This window comes from Ambystoma mexicanum, chromosome 10 (genome assembly GCF_040938575.1).
Source record: "Ambystoma mexicanum isolate Mex_15411 chromosome 10, UKY_AmexF1_1, whole genome shotgun sequence".
In the NCBI taxonomy this organism is placed as follows: Eukaryota; Metazoa; Chordata; class Amphibia; order Caudata; family Ambystomatidae; genus Ambystoma; species Ambystoma mexicanum.
The window spans coordinates 1312515496-1312540372 of NC_090932.1; the positions used below are offsets into that span (position 1 = coordinate 1312515496).

The 24877-nt window shown below is 45.7% G+C and overlaps 1 protein-coding gene across 2 annotated transcripts in view; it reads left to right on the forward strand.

Annotated features, from left to right (window-relative positions):
* Positions 1–24877, forward strand: part of MORC2 (MORC family CW-type zinc finger 2) — a 959542-nt gene that overhangs the window by 213713 nt on the left and 720952 nt on the right. The gene's annotated exons all lie outside the window — the stretch shown is intronic.

Consider the following 24877-nt stretch of genomic DNA (forward strand, 5'->3'; position numbering starts at 1 on the left):
CATGTGCTTCCTCCAAACCATTCCCCGGCGTTGGTTTTGGGTAGGACAGTATCCCTTCTGCCCACATTAGACAATTTGCACTAGATTACTGCTGTTGCCCTTCAACTGTCATCGTGCAACAACATTGTTCATAATCTTTTCCTGTTCATTCAGCCTGATTGTTTCAATCCTTGCCATTTTCACGACGGATCTTTCTGCCCTACTGCCACATATGCGCCATGCTTCTGTCATAGATTACACCCTACAATGGCCCATATTTATTGCCTTGTTATGGGAATGATTTAACCATTCAGGCTGATTGAGTAATGGCTTGCACACAATCATTTTTGCTGATTGAGTAATGGCTTGCACACAATCATTTTTGGGCCCTGTTTGAATGTAGAATATGACTGTTGTCTTCTGTCATGTTGAAGTGACCAACCATTGATGTATCCATCTGCCTGCCATCACTGTGTAATTGAACACTGGATGTGTTGCAGCGTGTGGCACATGCATATTTTGTCACACTGTTTTGCATGTTTCATCTCATCATCTCCATCTCACATGGATGGGTGACAGTACTCATTCACTACCATATGGCTGTAGTTGTCAAATGTACCATGGCTATGCTACGTGACATCTGTGTGATGGCATGTGTTGTGTATTCGACATGCTACTCACAGGCTTATGTGTGCTGCCCCTGCGATCCAGCATGCTGCACATGTGTTGGTTGCTTATCCATCTTGGAGTCTTCAGTGTGTGCTTTTTGCCTCCCCTTCCAACTCATTCACAGTGCATGCATGCCAGAGTTATATTCATGTGGGACATGTGCAATTTATGTACTGGATCTCTGTCTCATCAGGCCTATGTGTGTGCTATGTTGCTCAAGCCTGTTTCCATTTGTTGTTTTACATGTTTTTGCAGGTGATGAGGCACTTGATGCTGTTGAGGAGGAGGGGATCGTGCGCACCCAGGAGGGATCTCAGCCACAACCGGGCACCAGTGAAGGACGTGGGGTGGTGGTGGGTGAAAACCCAATCCTCCTGCACACCATACTGTCCACGGGTGTCTCTGGGTACACCTCCGGAGACCTCTATGAATCAGGTGCTGAATCGGACAGTGAGACATATGTGCCATCGCAGGTGAGTGTTTCTGGCAGGGATGCTGTTCTGTCCAACCCACCTGCACCTGGGTTAGACCCCTCTATGGGGATGTTGTGTTGGAAAGTCCGCCTGTGGCGGTTACGGATGCAGGGTCACACTCAACCATATTTGCTTGTGTTCCTGGGCCAGTAGATCAAAGGAGGAATGCAGTCCTGCAGCCTCAGGCAGTGCCAGCACAGCAAGGTGCAGATCGCCTTGCCCCAAACAGGTGTGGTGGCCGTGCGCCACCAGGCAATACAGTGTGGGAGAACTCCATCTACAGTATTGCAGCACAGCAGAGAGCATCGTGTGAAATGATGGCTCAGGCAATGGATAGGGTGGCCACTTCCATTCTCCCCCCTGAGAGGCAGGTGGAGCTCCAGCAGCAGGCAACAGACTCCATTTGCCACTCACACAGGGAGGACATGTTGGCGTCCAGCAGGGACCGACGGGCTGGACTGGAGGCTCTGCGCAAAGCCATATCTGTAGAGTCACAAGCCCACAGGGAAGCCCTGAGGTTAGAACACAGGTTCCTCAGAGATACTCTGGGTGAACTTGAGGCTTCCCCGGAATTTTAGGTCAGAACAGCAGCTGGAGCAGCTCACACGTTCACTGTCAGCTGAGCTCCAGGCAACCCGTGCGGAGATCCGGGCATCACGCGAGGTCATGCAGGCAGAAATGCAGGCAACCTGTGAGGTGCTGCATGGGGATCTCCATACCATCATCCCGCAGAACCAAACCTTCCAGACCCGCATGCTTGCTGCCATGGAGGACCATACCAGGGCTTTGCGTGGACTGCCTCCCATATCACGGCCACCTCCTGATGTAGCAGCAGAGGGTGATGAGAGCGACGGCAGTTCTCCCACTGTAGCGTAGCCGTGCAGGCCATGAGCCCATGGAGGTATTTTATTTTTTTCCAACATCCACGCATGTGGGGGTTGGGATGCACCCTGTACCTCGTGCCTCCTGGGTGCCCCCGCCCCCCAGGTCCACACATGGCCATTTTTGATTTTTATTTTTGTAATTTATTATTTTTTTTTAAAATTTTTTACAGTGTGTTGCTTTGTGTGGCTCCCGTGGGCATCCACTGTGTATTCCAGCTGGGCACATGCAGCCTTGGCCTGTCTTTGGGTTAGATGCTTGGTTTCCTGACACACACACACCCCTCCTGCTTCCCCTTTCCATGGGCTTGTAAAGGGTGTGACCAAGTGACATTAACTTACACAGTGATATTGGGCTCCCATGAGTTGTGTGGGCAGTCTGTAGTCAAAACTGTGTGTACATCCCTAGTGGGGATTGTTGTTGGATTCTACAATGCGTGGCATATTGATATGTGCTTGTGCATTCATGTCTTCCTCCTTATTTACATGTAGGTTCTTCATGTCTTCACAAGGCAGTCTCCTTTGCAGATGCAGTTCATGTTTTATGCAGTACACTGACACATTTGCCTGACAGCAACACTCTGCAGTTGGAAGGGGTTGATGTGCTGCCTTGGTCAGGTTGTAAGACTTGCACTACTTTGATTTGTTCCTGTCTTATATTGCCACGCTTTCTTCCTGTACTGATGTTTTGTGTTGCTGTTAAGTATTTGTTCATGTGTGGTGTTTCTTATTGATTACTGAGAGCATATTGTTTGTGGACTGTTTACATTGGGAACATTGCACTTTGTGACACTTGTGTCATGTGTTTTGCATTTATTTAGTTGCTTTCACATTGCATGCCATGCCATGGTGTGTTGGGTAGCTGAGATGGGGAGGGGTTGGGTGACATGGCACTATTTTGATGTGGTATTTTGCAAGGGCGTAATCTTTTCTGCTGCATGAATGTGTGTCTTTTTGTGACGCAGCATTGGGTGTCTTTGAGTAGATAGGGATGCACACAATGTAACACTTTCAGGTGAACAATCTTAGGCTGGTATGGTTATGACAGTTGATTGTCCCTTTTGCCATCATCATTGATTGTCACCTGGTATGTGATTTTAGGTGAAGTAATTTGCCACAAGCTGGGTACGGGCTGCCTCACCACGTGCCCTTTCACCTCCCATGTACAGCGGCCGTGCATGTGGTTGGGGATGTGGGGGCACCACCATGTCCACTGGCATGCCCCGGCGTGTTGCAACGTTGTGCAGGAGACATGCTGCCACTATAATACTGCACACTACTGGGGGCGCGTATAGCCGCTGCCCACCAGAGCAGTCAAGGGAGCGAAAGCGTGACTTGAGCACTCCGAATGTGCGCTCCACTATGCCCCGGGTTGCAATATGGGCTGTGTTGCATCTTACCTCGGGTGGTGTGGTGGGGTTCCGAATTGGAGTCATCATGTAGGTGCTCAGAGGGTAGGCACTGTCCCATGGGGAGGTGATAATGGTTCTCATCAGTGGGGTTTTCCCATTTCTCAGTTTCTGATATGCAAGCATGTGCAGAGGCATTTATACTCGCCAATTAGCCATGTGTCGCCATGCCGCCCAGCTTCCAGGTCCCGGTTTAGGGGTGACATTCGGAAAATGAAACTATCATAGCTTGACCCTGGATAGTTGGCATATACTGAAGTGATTATTCCCTTGGCATCAAATACATCCTGCACGTTGATTGAATGCCAGTGCTTGCGGTTTCGATATATGTGCTCAGTGGCCCTGGGAGGACGTAGCGCCACAAGGGTGCAATCAATGGCACCTAGCACTTTGGGGAAGTGTGCCACCCCGTAAAAGTCCTGGACCACGGCCTGCCTTTCTGCAGGTGTTCTGGGCATGTATATGTGCCTGCGCACTGAGGGGCGTGTAATCATGATGGCCAACACCTGGTGTAGGCAGCGTGACTATGAGGCCTGTGACACACCCCCAACTATGTCACTTGCCTGCTGAAATGACCCAGTAGCCAAGAAGTGCAGTACATTGAGCACCTTTTCCAAGGGGCTCAGTGCTTGGGAGCACAGGGTGGGTGATGTGAGGTCATCCTCCCACTCCCTGAGCAGTTCTAGGATTGTGTGGTGGAAACCTGTACCTCCCATACACCTGGTCATCAGGCATCCCAAAAAGGCTGGTCCTGGGTAAAAAAATGCAGGGCCTGGCTATCCTCCTCCTCCTGCGGTGTCCGACGACCACTGCTGCGAGGAACGGTATATTCATTGTAGCGTCTGAGCTTGTTTGTTGTTTGTGTGCACTTTTATGCTGCGCGGGGCAGCTTACGCCTGCTTCCTGCTGGTGTACGTGTTTCCGGATTAGCGCGTCTTTTTTGGCACACGCCTTTCCCCCGTTCGATTCCATGAATACGTGTTGTTGGCGCGCGTGTGGGCGTTGCGAGCATTTACCTCCTGTACTTCCCCCGTAACGCCCACATTTTCGCATGTTGTTCCCCATTCCGCGTGTTACGCCCGTGTTACGCCCACTTTTGTTGTGTGTGCTACGCTATGTGCACTTACCCTGTGCGTGTAGCACACGCCGTTTAATGACGTGTGTGCCCGCGTGCGCCACCCACGATTTTAGCGCACATCCCAGGATTTACACGCGCACTGAATTCCATGAATCGATGTGCACGGCTTTGGCACGCGTGCGCTCCGATTTTTCCCGCTTGCGCTCCCCCTTTCGGCACACATTTATTCCATGAATCAGCCCGGTAATCTCTAACACTATTAAGTATACAGTTTATCATTGGTCTTCAAACTATAAAGCCCTTTGTTATACGGCCCTCTACAATTGGTCAGCACGCTTGTGCCATGTCTGGAACATTCGGTTCACTTAGCAGCACTAAGCTCAGACCCAGGTGCTAGTAGGTGGATTTGACTTTACCTCCCCACCCAATTAGCACAACATCTCATCATCCATGCCTGCTGCCATGAAGATTGTCTTTGAACTTGGCCTTGCAAAGTATCCTTTTCTGTGGGAATATATGGGAGTGCAGGCTCTCACTATGGTTGTTCTAAGACTCAAAGCTCAACTCTATTTCCATCCTTGGTTCACGTGACAGGAGACCATGATTTGGTCAATTTTTCAGCATTTAAATGTCTTAAATGGATACATTTTGGTGTTCTTTCTTTGCACCTTAACAAGATGATTCATCCTTCGCACATTCACTGCTTTCAAGAATAAATAACCAACCTTGGCTGCTGCAATTTTGATACCAGGCCAGACAGCCTCGCCTGGCACTTCCACGATCTCATCTTATTCTTGCTGCAACACAATTCTTGGCCTTTCCTCTCCATGGGTCCGGGCTTACTAAATTCATGACACCTAGGTCCAGCTCCTATATAATAGCGGCTTCGCCTGCAGTCTAATCACTACATATAGCCGACTTCTATGATCTCTTAGTCTACTTGCGTTTCAGCATCTGTACAATTATTGAACGGTTGATTTTCTGCAGCACTTTGCACACGTGCAATCTTATTTTCGTATATGAAAGTTTACTCGATTTTTAACTTCGTCATCAGTTTTTGTAAGATCCATGCATTCTTTTCAGCCATATTCTCGGGGCATCATGCATGTTTCTTGTGACGTCACTAGCTTCTCTCTTCCCTCCTTTTCATATTCCTTCAGGGAGTTCCTCCCTCAGATTGTCTTCTCTTCGGGAATACATTTGATAGGGTTTTCTCAATGGGTACCTTCTTTCGAATATCCGCTGCAGTATTGGCACAACTGCTGGTGTCAAACATGGCACAATCTCAGGCCTCCAATATATAGGGCGGGATTTCCTGCAGAGGCATGTAACTGCTCCTCTACAATACCATAACATACCCATGTGCCAGCCTCCGGCTCCAACAACCAGGTCAGCGGCCTTGTGACAGAAACTTCACCCGGCGGCTCAGGCACACACACACCATGCCACACTAAACACACACCCCACGGCCAACTGACCATATTGTCGATAGGTGGAAGACATTTGGTGTTGAAGGAGAGGTCATCCCTGTCCTGTGGGCAATCACGCTCGCTGCATGACCGGCCTCAAACAGGCGCCAAAAGCTGTTTCAGACACTGCGCCTAAAGATTTCTTCTTTCACGAGCCGAAGGGAATGCTTCCAAAGGTGCTTTTGCGTCCCCAGGATCCCTCATCCAAAATTAGGGAACTTATCAAAAAGCATGTCCCTGTCACACTTTTAAAATCAAAACGTTAAGATCAGCAAAATCTTAGACACCCCAAGATTTCCAGCGATCTACCTGCCTAGATAGCAGCCTTTCTCCCTCTGGCAACACCCTTTCAGGGGCCATGCATCACAAGGATCCTACACCCTTGCAACACACCGCTACCCCCTCAGTATTTCCCGAATCAACTAGAACCAGTATGGCCAGGACCAATACTATGACGATGAGGGCATCTACATCATCCAGTCACCAGACCATCAAGATCAGCCAGTGGCTGACTCGCCAGTTGACAATCAGCTTCAGTATAATGAGCTACGTATCGGGGCCACCCAACATTTAAAAATTGACACCCAGTAGGCTCAGGTTGACAAGGATTTTGTGGATGACATTTTTGGAGATGAGCAGTCCGCTGCACAATGTATTCCCCTCCTGCAATCTATCCAAGGGCGTATCCAGCCTTCTCCTCTTACACCAAACCTTACTAGAGCGGTCAACCCCTGCATCAAGAAGGTATTCAGGCCAGCCCCTACTGACCCTCTGTACATCAGGGTTCAGCTGAAACCCTATTTCCCTGGTTGTCGCAAAACACCAAAAAAAAGGGCTGACACACCTGGCCTCGTCGGAGGCCCCGACTGCTAAAGAAAGCTAGAAGATCTATACCTTTGGCAATAAGTTGGTTTCCTCTGCCTCCTACCAAACTAGCATAGCCAACACTACCCTTATGGCTAGCTATGCTTGCCATAAGTGGGATGAGCTGGAACAACAAATGAATGTAATGCCAGAGCTCCTAAAGTCACAACTTCTAAAAACTGGCAGAAGACAAGCAGGTGGCTAACTGCATTTTAAAGAACAACCTAGATGCTGCTGACAATGCAGGCCACATCATAGCCGAGGGCACATTAAGCGACATGCCTGGTGGAGACAGTCCGGGTTCAAACTAGAGACACGGGCCACATTGTTCAACACGCCCATTGAACCTAATGCCCTATTGGGTAAGGCAGTTGAAGACGCTCTAAAAATCTCCATAGAGGAATATGACACCCTGAAATCTCTTGGGCAACTATCCAACATACCTTTTGTCCAAAGGGGGTCTTTCAACACAGGAAGGTTCAGTGGGCAGGGCCCACACCGCTCTTCTAGTCAACGGTAAAGACTGCCAATCACCATCATGGGGCACCTCACAGGGACAGTATTCCTCTTCCAATTTTCAAAGAGGCTACTAAAGGTCCAGGAGCAGAGGTAGAGCCTTCTCCGCCAGAGGCTTCGCTCCCCCCCAAGCAACGACACCCCGCTCCAGGTCACTTCTATTTCCACTCCAGTAGAAGGTTGCATCTCACAATTCACCCACGCATGGGAGGGGATCACTTTGGACAAGTGGGTGTTATCCACTGTGGCACACGGATACAAAAACCATACAACCACCCGCCAAGACACATGAAAAGTACACCGGAGGAAAGGTGTGTATTACTGGAGGCGGTGAAAGCCCTGCTAGAAAAGGATGCCGTAGAGATCAGCAAACCAGGTAAACAAGGGTATTTATTCAACGTACTTCCGTGTGCCAAAGAAAGACCCAACAACCTGCACCCAGCAAACGCTTCAGGAAGTAATTGCTCTCTTAAAACAGGGGGATCACATGGCAACATTAGACATGAAAGATGCATACTTTCATATTTCAATGTTCCGTGCGCACAGACAATATCGGCGCTTCCAAATAGCAGGAGATCACTACCAGTTCAAAGTTCTCCCCTCAAACGAGGGAGTACAAAACATGCTGTTGGAAGTACCTCAATATCTAGCCGGTCGCCAAATAATCCTACGCAAGGCCATGTGCCTGCTTGGGATGATGGCCTCATGCATGCTCCCAAAGCAGGAGTGGTTAGCAAAACAATGTTCTCAGGCAATCGGTCAGGGGGACGATCTAATGGTTGTTTCGCTAACCCTAGTACAAGCTCTTCGCTGGTGGTCCAAGGAAAACCTGCTAAATGGAAAACCCTTTTGCAATCCACCAGTTCAAGCGATGCTTACTACAGACCCCTCACTCTCTGGATGGGGAGCCCATTACCTTCACCTCACAGCTCAAGGCCTGTGGATCTACGCTACAGCTCAAAACCACTTCAACCCCTCTAGACTCTCTGGCAGTTCTCAAGGCTCGCAAATATTTTGGCAGCATCTAGTAGGTCAGACAGTGCAGGTCCTCACAGACAGCACCACTGCCATGCTTTACCTAAACAAGCAGGGAGGCACACACTCTCCAAGTCTGTCCAGACTATCCCCAAAAATCTGGAAATGGCCACTCAAGCGAAACATGTTCCTAGTGTCAACACGTTCCAGGGGAACTCAATGCTCTTGCAGACACTCTGAGCAGAAATCCTCTACCGAGGAACACGAGTGGTAAATCAATAGAGATATTCTAGATGGGGTTATCCCCCTTTAGAACTTTTTTCCACAAGCCAAAACACACAATGCCCAGACTTTGCGTCCAGATTTCCCCAACCAGAGTCCAAGGGGGACACCCTGTGGATGAGTTGGTCAGGGAAATTTGCCCACGCTAATCCTGATGGCTCCATTGTGGGCAAGACAACGATGGTTTCCACACCTGCTCAAAATGGAGATGTGCAGACCAGTCAAACTTCTGTGCCCCTCCAGCGTGCTGTCTCGGCACGAGGGGACAACACTCCAGCCACATCCTCAGTCTATGAACCTGGCAGCCTGGCTCCTGAAGTCATAGAGTTTGGACACTTTCCTCAAAGGTGTATGGATATCCTAAAGGAGGCACAGAAACCTAACACCAGACACTATTACTTCAACAAGTGGAAAACGGTTTATGGTATGGCGCAGCTCGTAATCCTTAATTGAATGTTCACCATCCAACATTCTACGCTACTTGCTTTTTCTACTAGACTCTGGTGTAGTATTTAATTCCATCAAGGTACACCTAGCGGCCCTGTCTGCATACACCACTTCACAGAACAATGTGTCTTGGTGGAAAGTACCTGTTATTAAAGCTTTCATAGAGAAGTAAAGAGACTATACCCTCCAATTTCTAACACTCCACCAGGTTGGGACCATAATATTGTACACTCAAGGGTCCGGCCTTTTGAGCCTATGCACAAGGCCCGCCTCAAACACTTAACCTACAAAACAGGCTTTCTGGTAGCTATCACCTCGACAAGACAAGTCGGTGAGCTACAGCCATTATCTGTACAAGACCCTTTCATTGTGATCCAGTGAGTCAGTGGAACACATCCTAGGTTTTCTCCAAAATTCTTATCCAAGTTCCTTGTCAACCAATACATTGAACTACCTACTTTTTTTTTTTTTAAATCCATCTAACTCAGCTGAAAGAATCCTCCATACATTGGATGGAAGGAGGGACTTCTTGTACTACATAAACAAAACCTCTAAGGAAAACGAAACCGCTCTTTGTTTCCATAGTATCTGGTAGGGAAGGTGATCACATTTCAAAAAATGACAACTCCAGATGGATTGTCAAATGCATACAACTATGCTATTCACTATAAAAAAGACCCAACCTTTCACACAAGGAGCTCACTGTACAAGAGGTACAGGAGCTACTTTAGTATTTATTGCAAACGTCCCCCTAGATGCTATTTGCAAAGCAGCTACTTGGAGTTTCATGCATGCCTTTACTCAGCATTACTGCATTGACACATGTTCTAAACCAGATTCACAGGTGGGACAAGCAGTGCTAAAACATCTATTTGCTGCTGTACCTTCTCACAACTGTAAGGAACTCTTGGTGGCAACAGTAAAGACAGACACACGTGATCACAGTTCAAGGGTGTTATTAAACTGTATAAATGGGTTGGAAAAGGCAGTCCTAGTGGCGTCTTGTTAAGATATTGTGATAATGTTCTCAAGCATAGAAAGAAGTGTTCACCAAATGATAATTCAGGATGGTATGGCTGGGTCTCCCTTCCCCCATGTTAGCGTAGGACAAGGCAGGACCTTTGAGCACAGCCCACTCCTGGACCTCGCCAACACAAGGTTACAGTTTGTTTCCAAAATATCAGGGCCTTTGTGGCCAAGTCTCTTCCACCCAAAGTCTCTTGCCTCAGAGGGCCTGATGTGCCATAAACAATAAGTTCCTTCAATAACTCTTCCCAGTGGTTTACTCTTTGCCTTAGGATCCCCCTCTGTCGGGCTCCGATCCTTCTTGCCACGTGGGCCTCCCTCAGTCTGGTTCACTACGGCCTTCTTTTCCCAATATCACAATTTTCAAGATTCGAGAGTCTTAATATCTTTTGAAACTATCATTCACAGTGGACATCCCTCAATCGGGTTCATTCTCGTCGACACAGTGCTTACAGGGGTATTCCTATTCACCTAGATTTGCAGGCATCCCTCACCCAGGTTCACGTTTACCAAATGCACAGTTCACTTGCTTTACTTTTTGTCAATGTGTCGGAGACTTTTGATTCTACAAGTCGTCTGACTCAACCCTTGTATGATCCCCCTCTGTCTCCTCATGTCGGCCTCGTGGCACTTGTAGTTCAAATGAGCGCCCAAGTGGCGCCGGACCACTCGGTAGCTGGTCCTTGAATTTATTTCAAAACACACAAGTTCTTTTTTCACCAGTTCATACAATGTTGCAGTTCGCAACCTTGGGCTCAACACAGTCCGGTTTGCTATCAGCTCACTCCGACTCACCGGCTGTGTTGAACCCTTTGGCTTGTCTTGCCTCTGGAGCAGGTAAAGAAGTGTACCAAAAAAGTAGTGTAACTTTGACTCCAGAGTAGGAAGAGAAGGAGCAACGTGCAAAACATTTTCAAGGGTTGCAGACATGCTTTTTGACAGCCAATTGAGTTGAAGTAGATTTCAATTTAGCTGCAACTGTTATCAGGTTGGAAAGTGGAGAAGTGTTTAACTTCATAAAGAACAGTTCTGGAATGGTCAAAATGGTGAAAAAAAGTAGTGGAGCTGCTAACAGTAAAAAATAAAAGTAATGGAACACCGCTGCAGACCATTCCCACTCACTTTGACCAGTGCGCTGGAGTCAAGCACTGTACCAAGTGTGCCTCCCCCGAACCCGCGCGTTATCCATGCGAGAGGCCCCCATGCACGCTCGATATCTGTTCCACCACACACCAGCTGTAAATCCTGGCCTTGTGATTCTTTACACGGAGGCTTCGCGGGTATGGGTTGAAAAGGGCAAGGGCAATACCCTCCTTGTCGTCTTCTCCGATCTCGCCACCTTTCTTTTCCGTTTGAACTGCCGGTCCAGAATAGCTGCTTCCTCATGTGTTTGCCCTTGCTCGAAATGTGCTTTTTTGCTCCGCCTTTTATCCCTGTTGGGAAGGGAAAGGGCCGTCAGGTGTGCATAGTTTTTGTCAATAGCCTGACCCTTGTGTTGGGACATGTCGGGTAAATGGCACGGGTGTTAGTCTGTTGTTTGTCACTATATAGAAAAGTGTTCGTGTTGGAAAAGGGGTTGGGGGATAGAACTTCTGAATATCCCATGGGGTAGGATGGGGAAAAGGTGTTATAAGAAAGGGTATACTGCGTCTCACCTGTCAGTGTCCCACTTCCACTCCCCAGGACCCCTCATCCAGGTGATTACCCCCCCCCGGAACTATATCCAACAGCGATGGCTGTGTCCTGGCCACCTGGATGACAGATCCCCTGGGACATGTCAGGAGACAACTTCAGGTTTCTCACACAACCCACCTCCTTCTCCAGGGACTGCTCGCTAATCTTTGTACAGCATGTGATCTAAGCAGATCCGCATACATTACTCACCATAATTGTATTTCTGATGCTTTTATCTGCTTGGATTCACATGATCCTGCCCTTCCTCCCCTCCTAGAGTCGAAGGTGCATTGATGTCTTGCTCTAATGTCTTTGACCGAAGTCTGATTGGCCTGCGGGATGCTGTGATGTCGGCGAACATTGGACGCGGCTGGTGGTTAGCTTGAGGGAAGCGTTCTGTGCGTGAAGGTTTTTGTGAAACGCCGCCATGGTGTATCGGAGGATAGTGGCGCACCAAAAGGTGTTGGAAAACTTGGTTTTCAGGATCGGCTGGGTGAAAGAGTGCGAAGCTAAGATATTGCCCATGTTTTCTGCTGTAGCACATGACTGCCGGTGGTTACTTTGACTTAGTGTGTTTGCGTTGTTTTGCGACTGGACTTGTGGCGAAATGTTTGCTTGCTTGTCTGACTTGGCTTGTAGTGGTTGTGGGTAAGGCGTATCCTTTTTACTGCATGGGCATGGCATGAAGAAAGAACGTAGGGCTTGGGCACCACCCTCGCAATGTAATGCCTCCATGAATGGGAGAGCAGTGAGGCACTTAGCAGGTAGGTATGGGGCCGAGTCTGGGCACACCATTACTGCAAGGGAGGCAATAACGACATGGAGAAATGGACGGATTGTGTTGCAGCACACTGTTGCGATGCAGAGCTTTCCCGCAGCTCCTGACATACACTGCATTGGTGGTTAGGTGCACAGGGGACTATCATGTGTTGGTCACTGTAGGCAGACTGTATAGGGGATAGGGAGTGCATTGAAGATAATATGAGAACATTGGCAGTCGGTGTACTATGTTGTGTTGGGCCGGCAAAGGCCCAACTGCCTTGTGTGAATGGCTACGGCCCTTGGCCGTAACAGTGTGGACACTGGTTGGAAGTAGGTGTGAGAATGTTGCCTTGTTTGGGTCTGTTAGTGTAGCTATACGTATTTGTAGGTATGAAAGCACAGTGAGAAATGTTACCATGCATGCCTCTAGTGCCTTCCAGTGGGTGTGTAGTAGGACTAGGTAATTGGGTGCATGGGCGGAGGCCGTAGGCCTCCGCCTATGTACCAAAGAGCCTAGGGATTGGGCACAGCCTTCCTTTAGGGAGGCCATCAGACATTGGCACATGGAAGGAATTTGTACGCAGGTACTCGCATATTCTTTATTGGTGGGCAGGTGTGGAGGCGACTATCCCTTTTTGGTGAGTGGAGGGAGACTCCATTGGGGATGGGGAGTGCTTTGGAGACAATGTGAGGATATTTGCAGCCGGAGGGCTCTGTTGTATTGTGCCTGCGAAACCCATACTGGCTTGTGTGCATGGCTGGGGTGGATGGACATAACCGGGTGGGCACTGGTTGGAAGTAAGTTGGTGAATGTAGAGTTGCGTGAGTTCGTTAGTGTACCCATACGTACCGGTAGTCAGGAAAGGTATGTGGCCACATGGTACCATGCATGCCTCTATTGCATTTTACTGGGTGTGTTGAAGGCGTAGGCTATTGGGTGCATGGGTGGAGGACTTAGGCTACCGCCTAGGTACCCAAGAGCCTAGGCCTTGGGCACAACCTTGCTGTAGGGAGGGCTCGTATATACCGTATCGGTGGCCAGTTGTAGAGGTTACTATAATTTTTCTGAGTGCAGGCAGACTCCATTGGGGATGGGGAGTGCACTGGAGACAATATGAGGATATGTGCAGTTGGAGTGCTATGCTGTATTGTGCCTGCAAAACCCCAATTGGCTTGTGTGCATGGCTGGGGCCCTTGGACATAACAGGGTGGCTGCTGGTTGGAAGTAGATTATAGAATGTTGCCTTTATTGGGGTCATTACCATACCAATCTATACCTATGGACAGGAAAGACAACTGGTCACATGTTTCCTTGAATGGCTCCATTGCTTTGCAGTGGATGTGACAAAGGATTGGCTGTTGCCGATAAAACCGCAACGAAATTCTGCAATGTATGGGAGTTTTGTGATATTTGTATGTGGATTGCACACATATGTACAAAGAGTAGCATAGGTGTTCGGCACAATACCTGAAATGCAATGTAGACCTATATGGGGGACTGTGATAATGGTGTGTCAATTGCACACATACGTAGAAAGAGTGCATTGAGTCCAGGTAGAGTGCATTGGGGATGGGGCGTGAATTGGAGGTAATATGAAGCTATTTGCAGTTGATGTATGATGGTGTGTTGTGCCTATAAAGGTGTACTGGATTGTGTGCATGGCTGGGGCAATTGCATGTAACAGTTTGGAAGTAGGTTGGAGAATGTAGCCTTATGTGATTTCGTTAGTGTGCCCATACATACTGGTAGTCAAGAAAGGTATGAGGCCACATGGTAGCATGCATGTCTATATTGCATTTTAGTGGGTGTGTTGAAGGAGTAGGCTTTTGGGTGTATGGGAGGAGGCCATAGAGAGTAGGGCTTGGGCACCGCTTTGTTTTAGGAAGGGCAGTCAGACATTAGCACATGGAAGGAATTTGGATGCAGGTACTAACATATACTGTATTGGTGGGTACTTGTAGAGGGGACTATCATTTTTTGGTGACTGGAGGCAGACTCCATTGGGGCTGGGGAGTGCATTGGAGACAATATGAGGATATTTGCAGTGGAAGTGCTGTTGTATTGTGCCTGCAAAACCCATACTGGCTTGTGTGCATGGCTGGGGCCCTTGGACATAACAGGGTGGGCACTGGTTGGAAGTAGGTAACAGAAAGTTGCCTTGAATGGGTTAATTACTGAATCGATATGTACTTGTGGACAGAAAAGGTAAGTGGTGACATGTTTCCATGCATGGGTCTATTGCTTTGAAGTGGGTGTGGCGAGGGAGTAGCCTTTTGCTAAACCGGCAGCGCAATGCTGCTATGTATGGGAGTACTCTATCTGTATGTGGATTGCAGACATATGTACAAAGTACTTTACTTTGCCTTAGGTCATTTGCATAACTTATTATAAGCATACCTTGTGCCATACAGTATACTTGTACATATGTAAGTGTTGTAAGGTTCCCGCCTTTGCCGAATCACTGTGGAGGACATGGTCCAGTTAGTAAAGGAGCATGGGTGAGATAAGACACCATTTGCGTTATGGGTGGTGTGGACGTGAACAGAGCTCTGCATCAGGGAGTGTAGTAAGTAAGTGGGACATGAAAGGATTGTTTCACTGCTTAACTTTGTGACATGGCCCATGTATGCATATACTAACAAAGAGTTGTGGGGTAGGTGCGCATGCAACAACCTTCAGAGGATATTCGGGCTGCAGTGTGTATTGTAGATGATATAGGGATTTTTATAATCGGTGTACCATGTGTTGGGAGTGGCAAGCGCCTTCTGCCGTGTATGGATGGCTACGGGCGTTTGAAGTAACAATGTGGACATTGGAAGTAGGTTTCAGAATGTTGCCTTCTTTGGATAGGTTCTTATACTGATATGTAACTGCAGCGTACACGGTTGGAAATATGTATGTGTCCTCTGGGTGCTCACTGTGACAGCATGGTTGTGGAGAAAATGTTGCAGTTGTCACACTAGTAGAGGTGGCGTGAAGTGACTGCACTTGAATATGGCGAACGTCATTGGCCTTTTTCCATTCCATATTGAGATGCCACAATTAATGTTCAGTATGGTATAACTCTCATAATACCCTGTACTTTGAGAGCGAAGGAAGGTAGTGTGAAATGACACGAGTTAATAAGCATTACACTTGTAAAGTATAGATAATGTACAGTCCAACACGCATACATTTGCAGCCAATAACATCATGAACGCTGTTAAGTCCAGCTATATACAGGATGGCAGGCCATCGGACTGTTACCTTTGTTTGGCGTACTTGTTCAGATGGGCAAAGGAAGCGGGTGGAGCTGTTAGTGTGTGCAGTTTTAATCTGTGCATCGCTTTCGTTAGCAATGTCGGTGTGCCGTATACTACACCGCAGCAGTTACTGGCGTCAGTGACTTCATTTGTGGACAGTTGTTCTTCACGGCGTGCAGTCTAGGTATTTATTTTCTGTGTGTGCCAATCGTAGCGCACTGTCATGTGAGCACGTAGCTCTGGATAGGAACAACATAAACAAAAGCAAAAGCGGACATGCGCACACTGAGTATACGGTTCCAGAACATTCCATACTTTACTAACAATACAACGATTGTTTGGAAGTTCTTTATTTTGCCACAGAATGTAAACAACAACGTGCCAGTTGGTGCATTCACCGCTCTTTTACTTTGCAAACAAAATCCAGTGAGCAATGCCGTCTGTGCTATTCTCTACTTCTGTTCTTGTGTAGCAAGGTGGGAAAAGAGTACATAGTGGTGCTTGGTGGTCCGTGTGGAAGAATACATTTTCTTTGAAAGGTAGTGAAGGTAGCCTCTGGTGCCTCTGGGATGGTTTACAGAGTAAAGGTTTGTAGGTTGGTTCCTATAGCAGGAACCGTAAGTGGCCATATCGGTCATATCGGTCGGCCCAGATAATAACGATGGAGAAGAAATTGCTTACGGTAATCTTCCAATGGTTGGTCCACCAGCCGTCTATTGGAATGTGGAAGATCAGGCACACGAAGTAAAGTGCTAGATATCGGAGTAGAAATAGGAATAAGAATAGATGTAAGTAGCGGGTATTAGTTGCAGCGTACAGGACAAAACTTTGCAGGAAGGATATTGTAGTAATAGCTGCATGCCTGATGGACCATGAACTGTGTGTTAGTGCGTAGCGTCATATGTTAACCCACTGCCTTGGTCTCTGGTTTGTAGGTAATGCTGTGATTGTACAACTGCACACAAGAAAATGTGTTCGAACTGTTGGGACTAGATGCTGTTTTCATGCGTTTCCTTTTTACAGACGTTGACAGTGGTAGCAAGTGTAGTTGTCTATGTGTCTGCAAAGAAAGTAATACAACAAGAAACTTAATGGGGGGTCACGTCGGATTTCTGGAGAATGGAGGAGTGCCTTTGGTAATAAGTGCGTCAATGTAATATGAGCTGTAGATGCTTTAGTGCCGGTTGACCGCTGCTTGCACCTGTGGCCGTTATAATATACAGTGCACTGCGGGTGCGTAGGCGTACTAATTGTGTGATAGGGCATACAAAGGGCAGAACAGGGAATGCAGCAGTGTACGAGTGCGCAGAAAGTGTGGTGCTTTACTGTACGACTTGCGCTCCATGTTCGTCTTGCATTGTATGTGTGCATTTGGAGGGGGTGGGGAAGAATGGCAGAAAAAGTAAGTACAATGACAGTTGCAATTTACTGGGAATGGTGGAGACATGGCAGTGTAACAGTGTTTTTTTACTGCCATTGCAAAGGTCTGTGCAAGGTAGAGAGAGGAAGTGAGCGGTAGAATACATTGGTAAATATGCATACTGAGGACCACGTTAATACATTTTAATTGTAGTACACATGTGAGATAAAGTTGTACTTACATAATTTCGGCGAATTCCATGCTTCTATTGGGTAGCCGTGAAATTGCAGTGTACGCCGTGTGGGATCGTTGCAGACTACCTTTGGGGCACATGTACAGAGGAACTGCAGTTTAACTTCTGTATCTTTTTTTTGCTAGACTTCTATACAATATCTGACCTTGGAGCTAAACATGCTTCCCCTGTTTTACAATGAGCGTGTGTTCTGTTGAAGGAGAGGTATGTTAGGTTTCGATTTCCAGGGATGATGCAGGAAAAAATAGAAGGAATCAGCCGGCAATGTGTTGCGATTGTAGTATGTATTTACGAATGTTGGTATTGTCAGTACGGTGAAGGTAGTGCAATGTACAAGTTGAAATGATGGTTCTGTGAATGTACAGATGGCAAAATACATAAAATTTGCTTTTGCAGTTGGTAAGGATCAGTTATATGTGCAGTGTGTTAACAGGCAACAGTGGGTGATGTCAGACTGTGTTTGCTGTTTCAGAAGACGTGGGTGGGTGCTCCATCATACGCAGTTTGGTGTTGTGCTGCATGACCTTGTTTGGGGCTACTTTCAGGAAAGGACAGCAGTTAGTGAACGTTTAACATTGTAAGGCGGTTATGGGCTTTAAATGGTGTTTCTTTTGCACAACGAAAAAGGAAAACGGAAGTTTAAAAGGTTAAGCTGCAAGGCAGTGGTTGCAATATGGCTGGGGAGCTATGCTGTATGAGCTGCAGTGAAATATGGGTTGGATACGTTTCTTGGAAATGGTGTTCATAACAATGAAAATGACCTAATAGCCTGCACGGTGGCAGTGGAAAGCAAGGAGCCAAATGTTTCAGCAGTTAGGAACATTATGTAAGATGTATTGATGCCTGCATGCATGAAATTGCATTGTTGTGATTGTGCAGATTGTAGGGTAGCTTACTATAGGGTTGTTTATTCAGTGTGTGTACTTATGATACGCTTAGCTGACCAGCGTACGTAGGACACAGGTTATGTATTTTATGAAAGAAATAGCAGCCAATGTCAACTGTAGTGGCTAAGAAGTAGGTGGCTTTATGTGTAGGGTTAGTGGTACATGGTTAGATGTCTGTATGTATAGTTCTGCAGTGCAGCGGCAATAGTGGACAGGGTGTACAATGTTTAGTGTATGGCTGGAGGCCCTACAATGTACAGGGTGTAGTGAAGCGTGTAGGCACAAGCTGCATAGTGTAATATGGGTGTGCATTGTAAATGGTGGTATTGGTATGTGTATAGCACAAATAAGTGCACTTATTGCACTGTGGATATTGTACAGAGGTATAATAGCAATCATTGAAGACTTACTGTTTGGATTGAGGAAGGCCTGCACTGTGTTTTTGTGTATGGAGTGTAAAAGTTGTGGTACTGGTTGCTCCATTATCTGTGGGAAAAGAGAACAGAATCTATTGGTGCAGGTATTTGTTAGTTTGCAGTCCACTACATAGCATACATTTCTTTATTTTGTGGACCCTCATAACTAGTAAGTCGTAAGTAGCTAGCAGGTCCGATAGCACAGCGAGTAGAGCGCTCTCTTTGACATCTGTGTAGAGCATGCTGACGCAGGTTCGAATCCCGGCAGGGCCAAGCTCAGCCTTTCATCCTTCTGAGGTCAATAAATGAGAACCACACACTGTGTGTATCTGAGATACCTGAGGGTTCGTTGTGCTATATAAGTGCTAAATAATTATTATTATTACTATGCTTTGACCCAGTGTACTGTGCAATCAGCGCAGTTCCTGTGGTTCTTTGCATAATCATTGGGTCTGTGGGGGAAAGAAATCCATGCTCGATTTAAAAAATGAAAAAAAAAACCTTCGACATTTTGTTGCTACTATGGTGCACAATGAATGATAGTGACGTTTGAAGTGGTTAGAGCACTTTGTAAGGTGTACTCTTCAAGTAGGAGGAAATGTAAGGGTGTACAATATCTGGACTATCTATGTTGGTTGGATGGGTGGTGTTGTATGGGTGGTGATTTGTAAATGTTTTCCTGCTTCCTTTTTGTACCACTGTTTATGCGCTTGGTTGCTGCTGGTGGTTTGCAAGTATTATGACATTGTTCTGTGCTAATACAGAATTCTGACTGTAGTTACGTAACTGTTGGCGTACTTTAACTGCTCATACTTTGCTAGTGTGTGACGCTATGTTTGTAGCACAGTAGTTGTTGAAGGTGGAAGTGGGTAGTTGTGATGCTGAAAATAACCTTGCCATATTCAGGTTGCAGTTAGATACCAGGTGGCGTATTCCATCTGTTTACAGTGTCCCGTTTGTAAAGGGTATGGAGAGAAGCTGTTACTTCGACATCTGTGTACACTTTGAAGTAATAATTTCCAATTATGGAGTAACCTGGTGGTGGTATATCTATATGTGTTGGAGTTGCATGACTATTCGCAGAGAGCTGCTGACTCATTTGCGTAAGTGGTGATTTTAGAGGCTACTGAGGATAGTTTTGAACCCTCATACTTAACACTTTCCCTTGCACGTATCAAGTGGAAAATATTGGTCCGGTGCTTTTTGTACACATACTGTTTGTGTGACTGTACTCCTTGGGTGCATTGGGGATACACTTGTCCAACACACACTGTAGTGCATTTCGTCAATGCTTGCAGTATGGCACATTGCTTTAGGTCGAGAGTGTGGAAGGAAAAACATGTTTTGTCCACTTATGAAGATACTGGTTGGTGCTGGGGAGTAAGGTATAGTACGTTTGTACATCAATGAGTAAATTTTAGCCTCAAGAATATTAAGTAGGCATTTGCAAGATTTGCAGGGAGCCTGTGCTTTGGACTGATGGAAGTATCATTGCATTCCCATCTTGACAATTGCTTTCTAATGTATGCAGTATAGTGGCCTCCTTTGGCGGAGTCCCTGCTAGTGCAGGATTCTGATGGTAGTTACGTGCCTCTTGGCGTACTGTAACTGCTCATACTTTGCTAGTGTTTGGTGCTATGTTTGTAGCACAGTAGTTGAAGGTTGAGTTGGGTAGTTGTGATGCTGCAAATAACATTGTCGTATTTAGGTTGTAGTTAGATACCAGGTGGCGTATTCTAACTGTTTACAGTGTCCCGTTCGTAAAGGGTACGTAGAGAAGCTTGTGCATTCCTGTGGTTACTTGGACATCTGTGTACATTTTGAAGTGGTACTGTCCAATTGCAGATTTATGTGGTGATACGTCCATATGTGTTGGAGTTGTATGACATTCTTGGAGAGCTGGTGACTGATTTGCATAAGTGGTGATTTTAGAGGTTACTGAGGATAGTTTTGAACCCTCATACTTGGCACTTTCCCTTCCACGTATCCAGTGGAAAATACTGGTACTGTGCTTTGTGTGCATGTACTGTTTGTGTGACTGTACTCCTTGGGTTCATTTGGGGTAAAATTGTCCAACACACACTGTAGTGCATTTCGTCAATGCTTCTAGTATGGTACGTTGCTTTAGGTCGATAGTGTGGAAGGAGAACAATTTTTTTGTCAATTTACGAAGGTACTGGTTGCTGCTGGGGAGTACGGTATAATAGGTTTGTACATAGAGTACATTTTGGCTTCAAGAATATTAAGTAGGCATTTGTAAGATTTGCAGGTAGTATGTGCTTTGGACTAATGGAAGTATCATTGCATTCCCACCATGACGATTGCTTTCTAGTGTATGCAGTATAGTGGCCTCCATTGGTGGATTATGGCTACAGTTGTGAAGGTTTTTTTGCCAAGTGATACCTGTCCATGTGTGAAGGCAGTAAGTTTGCAGTTGTTTTTGGTACCGTCGGCATTGTATCTTAAGAGCATTAATATCACAGATTGACTTTGTGTATATGTAGCGTCAAACGAATATCAGATTTGCATGACGTACACCACATGCTATTGCACCAGTTTCTGAAATGGAATGGGGTCACAGTTAGGTATTGATACATACACAAACCTGTCCATGTGTGAAGGCAGTAAGTTTGCAGTTGTTTTTGGTACCGTCGGCATTGTATCTTAAGAGCATTAATATCACAGATTGACTTTGAGTGTATATGTAGCGTCAAACGAATATCAGATTTGCATGACGTACACCACATGCTATTGCACCAGTTTCTGAAATGGAATGGGGTCACAGTTAGGTATTGATACATACACAAAGCATTTGTTGGGCACTTGCTTCTCAATGGCATTGTTTTTCTTTCCAGTATTTGTAGTAAGTACATTAGAAATTCCTGTGGATCTTGTCGGTTTAAAATGAATTTCACCATTCTAGCAATGTAGTCCAATTTGTGCCTTATTTCTGAGACACTGTAAATGGTGTCAGGATTACTTACTGCATTTCTGTGAAGGATGAGCATTTGCAAACACAACTGGTCTGCACCATTTAAATAAATGTTTTCAACCACTACTGGTATTTGGAATAGAACATTGATTGTTACATTTGCATAGCAATTAACACCTGTTGTATTGTAAAATTTCAATGGTCCAGGTACTTCTGTGTCTGAGCCCTTTGATGGAAGGGTATGTAGTTTCTTTGCAGAGGCATTTTTTTGTGGGTGGAGTTGGGTGTGGTTTGTCTATTTTCCTCCTTTTGTATGTACTTTTGGCTGCTGCTGTGGTATGAGTTTCTTTCAATTTCTCTGATGGTAGTGTGGCAAAATCATTTAATACTTCTGATGGAATGAGGCTTCTTTTCAAACTTTTTGGTTTTTGAGAAATAGGGTACCTTTTTAGATGTGTGTGTACAGTGCACATAGTCTATTGTACACTCTGATGCAAGGAATTTCTGCACTGACTTCAGTTGTATCAAAATTAACTAGATAGTCTTTCCAGTGTACGTAGCCGTGACAGTGCTACGTAACTCATGCCTTCTTTGAAGGCTGTGTGCCAATAACAATCAATGCTTCATCTAAGGTTAGACCTTGTGATTTATGAATAGTTACTGCATAAGCTAGTGAGAGAAAACTGTTCTCTGCGTACATACATGTCTTTGAAAAGATGGAATCTCGCAGTTGTGCGTCCTTTGTTTGATTTCTGAAAGTTTATCAAAGTTGATGTTTACAACCTGAATGCTGTTGTCCCGTGGGTAGGTCTGGAAGCCAACAACTGTACCAAGTGCTCAATTAACTAAACCTTGCTCTACGTCAATGTTACACTTTAGCATAACTCTACAGTTGACGCATAAAGTAAATGTTTCTCCAAACTAGCTGTGTGGGAGATGGAGCTCTCAAAGGCTTGTAGTCGTGCTACGCCTTGTTGACTCATAGGTATTGTCATACCGTGTGCGTCCAGTTTGTCTGTGGTATGAATTTACACTACTGATTATTTTTCTTTTTGCAACATTGTTGCATTAAATTGTGCACACCTTGCTAGAGTTGGCATTAAGGCCATACAGCTGACATTTTTCTGAGCTAATTGTTCCATGAGATCTGTAGTGCATGTGTTACGCCCGTACAGCTCATGGATGCGTCTACTATTGAGGGTAGACTGCGCCTCCTTTGATAGTACACCAATCTGTATGTTTTTTTAAATGTTGGCATAGGTGAGGTCTGCAGACTGACACATGTTTTGAATTAGTTCTCTGTATTGGAAATGTTGCCAAAGACTTGCATTCCTGATGCTTCCAAGACTTTTACAGCACTGCTTGTGTCCTAAGGTTTTGCAGATAGGTTCACCTTTGACTGGTGTCAATTGAAGGAGATCTCCGAAAACAATGACGTTTTCCTCTAAAGAGTTCTTCGTAGTCTGTTTTGAGTACCTCTTGCAATCTGAGGTGAGTGAAGGCCAACATTAGGTTGGAGACCATGCTCACCTCATCTATTAGGAGCATTTTCATTTGCTTCAAAACTCTGTGTAGCTCCATAGCAGATTCTGCTGAAAGTTTATAGTACTCGTTTTGGTGTTCTACTGGAAGGAGTAGCAATCGGTGTAGTGACTCCACCTATGTTGTAGGCAGCCAAACCTGTAGGGGCGGTTATAACCTCAGAAAGGTTGTTGTTTAATTGTTGGAGGTACTTACTACTAATTTTTATTAAGAATGTTTTACCTGACCCAGCTTCACCACTTACATACAGCAGTACTGGTTTGTAGTTGTCACAGGTGCAAGTTTTACTTTCGTGCTGTAAACCATGTTCAGTGGTTTTACTTCTACAAAAATGGTACGCTGCTCATCGTTTAGTTGGGATTTAAATTCTTCCAACTCTTCTGTAGAGTGCTCATACTGAAGCATAGTGGTGGTTACCTCTGTCATGGCTAATTCTGCCTCAATTGCTATGAGTGGCTCTCCAAGGGGTTCTTGGCTGCCTGTTTGCGAAGGTTCACTGCTCTCAGAAGTGTCTGCAGTTAGTTGTACTTGAAGTTCTCTTGTTGGCACTCACTGTCCAATATGGTTTTGTACCGTGTAAAGTTTTCATCTGTAATTGTACTTTCAGTGGCTTTGAAAGCATCTTCATAGGAGGTGTAGGTGGTTAATATATCTTATTCTTTTCTCCATGGTTTAAAAGGTTGCAGTAGAGCCATGTATACAGTTCTTTGTGTTGAGGAGTTTTTAAGGACAGCTTCATATGATTTAGTCTGCATTTGGTAAATCTCACGAGACTGCCTTCACAACTTTCCACTCTGTATCTACCTTTTCCTCATTTGGTGTAATGTTTTTGTATGATAAGTGTTGGGCTACCCGTTACAAGCACAAGGCTTCTAAAATGCTACTTCTGTTTGGGTAATATGTGTCCAATAACTTGTTCTTCAAAATGTCCTGGCTGTTGGGATCGCTTTTGGCTATTGTTTCTAGGTCTTTGTACGATTTAAGTATTCTTCTTCTGGATGCAGCAGGCCCAAGGCTTAGCCACACTATGTTGTCTGATTTCCCATATAAGGCTCTGCCGGTTAAGCGGTCAGCAGCTTCGTAGCAGTCACATTTTCTATGGGACAGCATTTTAATGCCAAAGCTGTACAATTCTTGTGCCAGTGTTGTGTCAGAGGTTATGTCATCCCAGAGGTCATTTTAGGATGCTTGCTTGTGACTACATTACCATTTGTACGTGCTCTCTTAGCAGTAGTGTGTGGTCCACTGCATGTAGTGGTTTTCTTTACATTCTCACATTTTGCCAGATCGCCTACACTGTCTTTACTGGTAAATGCATCCGTTTTACTTAATGACTGAATTGCCTCTTTTGCTTCACCTTTCTGTTCACGTTGAGCTTGCAGTGGATGGCTACTTTCTGTGTTTGTAGGTTGCGTGGTTCTTTCAACAGGATAATCAAAGATGTGTGTATTGGCCTTTGCACTCGTAGAGTGTCTACATTTCCTTTGAGATCTAATGGTAAATGGACCACTTTACCACACATGCCTTTCAGTAATTCGGTGGGAGGTAATTTTGCAGTTTTTGGTTGAAGACATATTGCTTGAAATGCTGCAGTGCGTTTGGCAGTGGAAATAGTTCCAAAATATTACTAATTGCCCGTGAAGGCCTTTGGTTATTGTCAAGTTTTGCAGTGCAGTATGTGCACAGTATGGAGGTGTTGCTAATGTCGGTACAGAGCTAATTAAAACCATTGGAATTCTT